Source organism: Narcine bancroftii, chromosome 5, assembly GCF_036971445.1.
Source record: "Narcine bancroftii isolate sNarBan1 chromosome 5, sNarBan1.hap1, whole genome shotgun sequence".
NCBI lineage: Eukaryota > Metazoa > Chordata > Chondrichthyes > Torpediniformes > Narcinidae > Narcine > Narcine bancroftii.
Genome location: NC_091473.1, coordinates 199,246,586 through 199,254,879, shown reverse-complemented (window position 1 = coordinate 199,254,879; position 8,294 = coordinate 199,246,586). Strand labels below are relative to the sequence as shown.

The 8,294-nt window shown below is 49.8% G+C and overlaps 1 protein-coding gene across 2 annotated transcripts in view; it reads left to right on the top strand.

Annotated features, from left to right (window-relative positions):
- Positions 1 to 4,661: 4,661 nt before the first annotated feature.
- LOC138764544 (zinc finger protein 420-like) overlaps positions 4,662 to 8,294 on the top strand; it is a 28,833-nt gene continuing 25,200 nt past the window's right edge. For both annotated transcript variants that reach the window (XM_069940634.1, XM_069940633.1), the window contains exon 1: positions 4,662 to 5,009. The gene's annotated coding sequence lies outside the window, so the exon portion shown is untranslated. The remainder of the gene's footprint in view (positions 5,010 to 8,294) is intronic.

The following is an 8,294-nucleotide window of genomic DNA, read 5'->3' as shown; positions in this document are numbered from 1 at the left end:
AACTCAGCCTGAAGCGCTCAGGTTACTCCTCCAGTAGACCCAAGCCCCATAGAGGCTCTACCAGCAGCTCCCAGTACCCCAGGGTCCACCTTTGCTACACCTTAGGGACCAGAGACAGTGGCTTAGCCATGTGCTGCAACCAGACAGGCTGGAGCTCGACCCCAGAAATCCCAGAGCCGGTACGCATTTCGGCCACTGGCAGAGATGCTTTCTGAATTACGTGGAGGGTGCTGAGGCATCAGATAAAGAGCTATTAATGCTGTTGTTAGTGCAGCTGGGAGACCACCCTTACACATATACAGCATGCCAGGTCTTACCAAGAGGCAATGAGCACTTTACAGAGGCATTACAGTAAGGGGCATAGCGAACTCCACTCCCGGTACAGGCTCATGACCAGGTCACAACAAGTAGGGGAGTCTGCCAGAGACTTTATACTCTCTCTGAAAGACCTGCAACTTTAAAGCAGTATCAGCTCAGGAGTATGCGGAGGACCTTATTAGGGACAGAATTATTGCAGGCATATGGTCCACTGAGACGAGACATCGATTGCTGTAGAAAGGAATGGTGGGGCTAAATGAGGCAGAGACTATTGCAGAAGCTTTAGAAAGCACCAGGAAAGAATTGGAGGAGTATTCACAGGACCCTGGGGCTGGGATAAACGTCACACTGCTGGACTCTCGAGCCCCACGAAAAAAAAAGTATGCTGCTTCACTGGAATTCACAGCAGCAACAGCACACCTTGAGGATCCCAAGTGCTCTTTCAGTGGACAGAGAAAGTACCCCAGAGCCCTCTGCCCTGCCAGAGATAACATCTGTTCCAACTGTGAAAAACGTGGGCATTATGCAAAAGTCTGCAGAAGCCCCAAGGCCACAGCCAAGGCCCATTCTCATGCTGATAAGAGGCAGGAAAGCTCTTCTTTCTCTCCACAGACAAACAGAACAAGAAGAATGCCATGTGCAGCCGGCCATCTTGGAGAAATGCTACAAAGCAGAGGACAGTCTTCAGGAGATGAATATGACACCGAGTACTATTGGATGGAAGGAAACGAAGGACACGCCAGACTTGCTTCCCTATGCATGAATCAGGCGAGTCCACACAATTTATCTGATGCCTCTGTGTGCATCAAAATTAATAATGTGAGGGTAAATTGCTTAATAGATAGTGGAAGCACTGAAAGTTTTATTGACCAGGGGTTAGTCAACTGCCTTGCCCTCCCCATACGCCCGAGTGAGCATCAGATCCTGTTAGCAGCCTCTCCCTTGCGGCTGAGGTAAAACAGTTTTGCAGGGTTACTCTCGAAATCCAGGGGACAAAATACAAAGGGTTCAAATTACTAGAACTCCATCAACTCTGTGCCCCGGTACTATTGGGGTTAGATTTTCAGTGCCAGTTAGAAAGCATAACAATAGTGCACAACGGGCCTCACCCCCCATTGCGCCTTACGAAGAAACAACCCTGTAGCCTGTCTATCCTGAACGTAGAACCCCCTCCACTGTTCACACACCTGACCCCAGAATACACACCAACAGCCACAAAGAGCAGGAGGTACAGCCCAAGGGACAGAGCCTTCATTAGGACAGTGGTCCGCAGGCTACTACTAGAGCAGAGCACCAGCCCCTGGAGATCCCAGGTGGTTGTAGTAAAGTCAGGAGAAAAACTGTGCATGGTAGTGGATTACAGTCAGACAATCAACACATTTATACAGCTAGATGCCTACCCCCTGCCACGCAACATTGCACAGTATGTGTTCTCCACCATAGACCTGAAGGCAGCATACCACCAACTGCCCATTAGAAACAACGATCGCATTTACACAGCATTTGAGGCAGACGGCAGGTTGAATCAATTTCTGCGACACCCCTTCGGTGTCACCAATGGAGAGTCCCTATTTCAGAGAGAAATGGACCGAATAGTAGATGAGTTCCCACTGAAAGTGGTGTTCCCCTACTTAGACAACATAACAATCTTTGGCCACACTCAGGAGGATCATGACACGAATTTAAAACGGTTCTTCCAGGCTGCTGAGGAAAGCAACCTAACGTACAACAGGGAGAAATGCGTTTTTAGCGCCAGGAAGTTGCCAATCCTGGGCTACGTAGTGCAGAACGGGAAAATCAGCCCAGACCCAGCCTGTATGCGCCCTCTCCTAGATCTCCCAGTGCCACACACGCTGAAAGCACTAAAAAGGTGTTTGGGACTGTTCGCTTACTATGCCCAATGGGTCCCCAACTACGCCGACAGGGCCCACCCACTTATAAAAGCCTCAGTTTTCCCACTGTTCCCAGCAGCCACCAGAGCATTCAGGGACATTATGGACCATATTGCTAAAGCTACTATGTGGTCCATAGATGAGTCGATCCCGTTTCAAGTAGAAGTGGATGCATCCGATGTGGCTCTGGTAGCCACCCTAAACCAAGATGGATGACCAGTGGCTTTTTTCTCGCGAACACTACAGGGGTCAGTGGTAAGACATTCAGCAGTAGAGAAGGAGGCCCTAACCATTGTGGAAGCAGTAATGCACTGGCGACATTATCTGGCCTGCAAACACTTCACCTTCATCACGGCCAACGGTCTATGGCTTTTACGTTCGTTAACCAGAACAGGGGGAGAATTAAAAATGACAAAATCCTGCGCTGGCGGATAGAATTGTCTACATTTAACTACAACATTCTATACCGAGCCCCCGGACGTGGTGTCCAGAGGCACTTGTGCCATCCTTAACCACATGACCCAGTTGCAGAGCTTGCAAAATGAGCTGGGCCACTCAGGGGTCGCTAGACTGTTTCACTTCATTAAAACCCAAAACCTCCCATTTTTGGTAGAAGAAGTGAGGTCAGTGAACAAGAGCTGCCCCATCTGTGCAGAATGCAAACTGCAATTTTACCGGCCAGTCAAAGCCACCCTGATAAAAGCTACCAAACCTTTTCAGCGCTTCAGCCTCGATCTTAAAGGCCTGCTCCCATCCAATAATAGAAATGTCTATTTTTGTCAACGTAATAGATGAATATTCCCATTTCCCCTTCGCAATCCCGTGTTCTGATGTATCAGCAGCCACTGTTCTAAAATGCCTCCAACCCATCTTCAGCATATTTGGGTACCCGAACTACATACACACAGACAGGGGTACTACATACACACAGACAGGGGTGCTGCATTCATGAGCGCAGAAGTACAGCAGTACCTGCACAAAAGAGGGATTGCTACCAGCCATACTACAAGTTACAATCCCAGGGGGAATGGACAAGTCAAAAGGGAAAATGCCACTATCTGGAAAACGGTCCTTTTGACCCTAAAAGCAAAAGACCTGCCTATTACTAGATGACAAGAAGTGTTGCCAGAGCCCCTACACAATATTCTTTGTTGTGCACTGCCACTAACATGACCTCACATGACCATATCTTTTCTTTCACAAGGAAAGCCACAACGGGCACAGTGCTGCCTAAATGGATGATGATACTGGGACCTGTTCTCCTCTGGAAGCACTGCAGATCCCACAAAGTGGACCCACTTGTGGATCAAGTGGAGTTGAGGCACGCGAACCCTCAATACGCCTTGGTCACATTCCCAGATGGAAGAGAAGACTCGGTGGCCACCAGGGATCTTGCGCCTGCCAGATGTGTGAAGAACGTGGAGGAGACACAGATGTCTACAGATCAACAAGGAGCGCAGCAGCAGTCACTAGAACAGTTGTCCATCGAGTCACCCCAGAGGACTATACCACTCAGGACCCTGGGTACGCCCGCCCCACAAAATATCACCACCCTGGACTTGATGGCAGGACCTAATCCCATACAAGAAGATCCCCAGCCCACATGGCCATCTAGTACTTCCCACTCCCACACTTCCACCAAGAAAGGCCGAAAGGCAGACCGCACTCCCCATCCCTATACCACTATCGAGGAGGTCCAGAAGGCAACGGAAGCCACAGAAAATGTTGGACTTATGAACTTACAAACAAGGGAAGGAGGACGGTGTGGGGAATAACATTTTTTTTAAGTGGGGGTGAATGTGGTGATATGTCATTACACCACTATGTCACCAGGGGTCATCCTTCTGGTGACCTTGTATATAAAGCAGTCTAGCCTTCCAGGTTCGTCTTGCAGAGAGACAAGACATCTTCGTGGACATATTAGTTTATTAAAGCTGTCTTATACTCGCACTGCTGTTGCGGTTATTGTCAGTTCAGGGACGAGAGGATAAATCAATGCAGTCCTGCTCCGGGGCCACAGCGCGACCTCACCCCGATGGAGGGTCCCAGAGAGCTAAATCAACACCGAGGCTGGGAGTTGGGCCGGGAGAAGGCAAGTTGGGCCGGGATTGCAAGCCCCGGAACCACGGGAGCCCCTATTCCAGGACCCAGTGCGGCTCTCTATTCCCGGCAGTAATCCCCTTCGGTGCCCGATAAGCGTCTGCGCCTTGAACACCTGCAGCCCCTTGCGGAGACACGCACTGCGCATGCCTGTGAAGGACCATGGGCTGCAGCCCCGCGTCATCCTGCCGTCCAACGTGATGACAGCACCCCGTGGGACGCCCCCGTCAGGCCTTCCTTAAAGGGGCGGAGCTCTGTCATCTGCCTGAACTTGGTGAACATGAGCTTCCTCATTGAACAGAATTGGAACCATATGAGTGAAGATCCGTCATTGATCTGAGTTCTCATCCAATGTGGAGTTAGGGCTGTTGGAAAGGTTCCCATTTATTGTTTCCACACTGGAGATAAATGCCCACCTCTGGCTCCTCTGATTGACAGCTCCCTCCGTCCCTCCTCCCGATCTGAGATCATTGTACGCACTGACGTCACAGGGCCCGTGAGCGTTCCTGACCGCCGTTCCCTCAGCAACTGGGAGGTCTACGGAGGAGGCCGCAGGCGCAAGAGTGAAGAGAGGGAGGGGAGGAGGATCCGCGCTACCCTGAGGTGGAGCTGGTGTTGCCGGGGGGTGAGGACCGCCTTGGGGAGGAGGGCGAGCGGCACCAAGTCCGGTCGGGGCCTCGTCCCCCCACAGTCGGGCCGGTGAGAGAAGGGCAGGGGAGGGGGGGTGAGGGAAGGGGAGGGGGGGTGAGGGAAGGGGAGGGGGGGTGAGGGAAGGGGAGGGGGGTGAGGGAAGGGGGGGTGAGGGAAGGGGGGGTGAGGGGAGGGGGGGTGAGGGGAGGGGGGGTGAGGGGAGGGGAGGGGGGTGAGGGAAGGGGAGGGGAGGTGAGGGAAGGGGAGGGGGGGTGAGGGAAGGGGAGGGGGGGTGAGGGAAGGGGAGGGGGGATGAGAGAAGGGGAGGGGGGTGAGGGGAGGGGGGGTGAGGGAAGGGGAGGGGGGTGAGAGAAGGGGAGGGGGGGTGAGGGGAGGGGGGGTGAGGGAAGGGGAGGGGGGTTGAGGGAAGGGGAGGGGGGTTGAGGGAAGGGACCGCGCCTCCTGTCACACGGGAAGTGGGGGGGGGGGGAAATCAGGGAGAAGGGTCCCTAACAACGCCGTGGGCAGCGAGTGTGCCCAGCTGCAGCCCCTGTTCCCCCACCCCGCCCCGCCGCACGGATGGGCGGGGGCAGCAGTTGGACTGACGGGGCGAGGGGGGACAGGGGCAGACAGTGTCCCTAACAGGAGGGACAGGGACGGGGTCCCCACCACAGGGCGGGCCGGCTCGCTGGGGGAGGGACAGGAGGCCCCTGTCACCGTCCCCGTCTCACCATAGAATGGTGTAACTGCAGCATCAGCTGGGTCCGTGGCCCCACCACGGGGGCTGCGGTGAAGCCGGGTGGCGATCAGGGACTGGGGACTCTGGGGTCTGGGGCACTGACACACACTTGTGTGGGATCCAGCACGGGGAGTTGCCTCCTTGGTGCCAGGATCACGGATGTTTCACAGCAGTTTCACAGTCCAGTATCCTGGACGTGGAGAAAGAGCAGCCGCAGCTGGTGGTGCATAGTACTGATGACATTGGCAGGAAGAGAGATGAGATCTTGCAGGTAGAGTTTACAGCATCCAAGATTAGAAATGCAGTATTGTCATCTCAGGATGTCCTGAACCAGTGATGGAGTGAGGGGAGAAATTGGAAAACCTTCCAGTCAAACATGTGACTAAGGAGCTTCAGATATATGGACCATGGGGCTCTCTTCCTCAGTAGGTAGGGCAGGTACTATGGGGCAGATCAGTGTGCTTCTTCATACCCACAAAATCAGCAACAAACAAGGTGAGGTTCTCCAAAGAAAAATTGGAGACTTTGGTAGCAAGTTTAAAGACTGAGTATTCTGATCTGAGCTTTACTCCACGTGCCATGGAGTGGCAAGGAATTGAAAGATGGTGAAGTTGGTTCTGTTCTGATGAACTGGTGCAGGGTGGGACAGGTGGGCCTGAAGTGGACGACTACCCAGATCACATCAGGGAGATGTGCTGGGACTAGTCTGGCAGGGGGTTGACCCAACCCATCATCTTGCAGGTGAGAAAGCTGTGGCTGATAAACAGATTAAAGGTTAAAAATAAAACCACTTAAATGCTGGAGAAACTCAGCACGTCAAACAGTGCCTTTATGTAGCAAAGGTAAAAATACATCATCATTGTTTCAGGCTTGAGTCCTTCATCAAGGTGACATCACCATCTGTAATTCCCTTCTTAACACAGTGTCCACTTTGCTCACCATAGTAGCGACAATCAATTTTATTCGAGGTCTAGTGACTGGCTTTAATAGAGCCACTCTGACTTTTCCCATTACAAATCCACAACGAATTTACTCTTGATTATTTCACAGTAGTAAATTACTGACAGAACCAAAACCACCTTCACTTGCATCTGCAAAATGGTGTAACTGAGCAAATATGGCAACTCCAAAGTCTTTAGGTTTAAAACATCTGTTGACTTCAAAACTTTCTAACATTTCAAGACTCAATCCAATTCATCCAATCTTGTGCGATGGAATCTTCATCCCATCCAAATTTTCTAATTCTTGCAGAATTTTTTGGTGCTAATACTGGTGCTACTATTCCCAAAGGATCATATATTGAGCTTACGATTGAAAGAATACCTCTTGTCAAAGGTTGTTCTTTCACAATAATTTTGAATTTGAAAACATCAGATTGAACCCACCATTGCACCCTTAGAATTCTTTCACAATCCAAATCGAGGTGTTTTATCTCCTTTGCTCTTTCTACTTCGGAATAACAACCACCACATCTCGACTGTTGCTAATCCATTTCAGAAAGAAGAACCTTTATTACAGAACTCTTTTAACTCATGATAAAGATCTATTGCTTCTTTTTCTGAAACCACTGAATTAAAACAATCATCAACATAGAAATTATTTCTGATGATGTTTTTTATGTTGAGAACAAAATTACTCTTCATTATCTTCAGCACATTTCCTGAGAGCAAAATTTGCACAACTCGGTGATGAAGTTGCTCCAAATAGATGAACTGTCATTCTGTATTCAATCATGTTTTTACTGTAATCACCATTAGGCCACCATAATAAATATAAAAAATCATGATCTTCTGATGGTACTTTCACTTGACGAAACATCGCTTCAATATCTGCAGCAATTACAATAGGCTCCTTTCAAAAGTTTATCAGAATGCCTATTAAAGTACTAGTTAAGTCTGGACTTTGTAGAAGTTGAGAATTCAATGGAAGTCCTTGAAATGATGCCCCACCATCAAATACTACACATAGTTTCTCCTTTTGTGAATGTATAACTCCATGATGAGGTAAACACCATTTTCTACCATCTTTACATTCCAAGATATCTTCTGATACCTTTTCCACATAACGATGATTTAGACGACTTTACATCTTTAGGAACTATTGAAGTATCCTTAATATTTCCAAATGCTTAATATTTCCACGTGCCATTCCAAAAACTGTACAACATCCTCAAAAGTGGCGTTCCTTCTGGGAAGCATCTTAAGCTCTGCAGCATTGTTTCTCCATAATTCCCTCATCTTATTTATTGATCTTTCTTTGGCTTGGCTTCACGGACGAAGATTTATGGAGGGGGTAAATGTCCACGTCAGCTGCAGGCTCGTTTGTGGCTGACAAGTCCGATGCGGGACAGGCAGACACGGTTGCAGCGGTTGCAGGGGAAAATTGGTTGGTTGGGGTTGGGTGTTGGGTTTTTCCTCCTTTGTCTTTTGTCAGTGAGGTGGGCTCTGCGGTCTTCTTCAAAGGAGGTTGCTGCCCACCGAACTGTGAGGCGCCAAGAGCAAGCAATCACCTCTTGCAATTATACACTACTTGTCATTGTGTTACAACATTCTCTAAGAAAGAGTGTATATGCTTGTAAAGCCTTTGAGTCCTCTGATTTTATTACTGACTTTGTG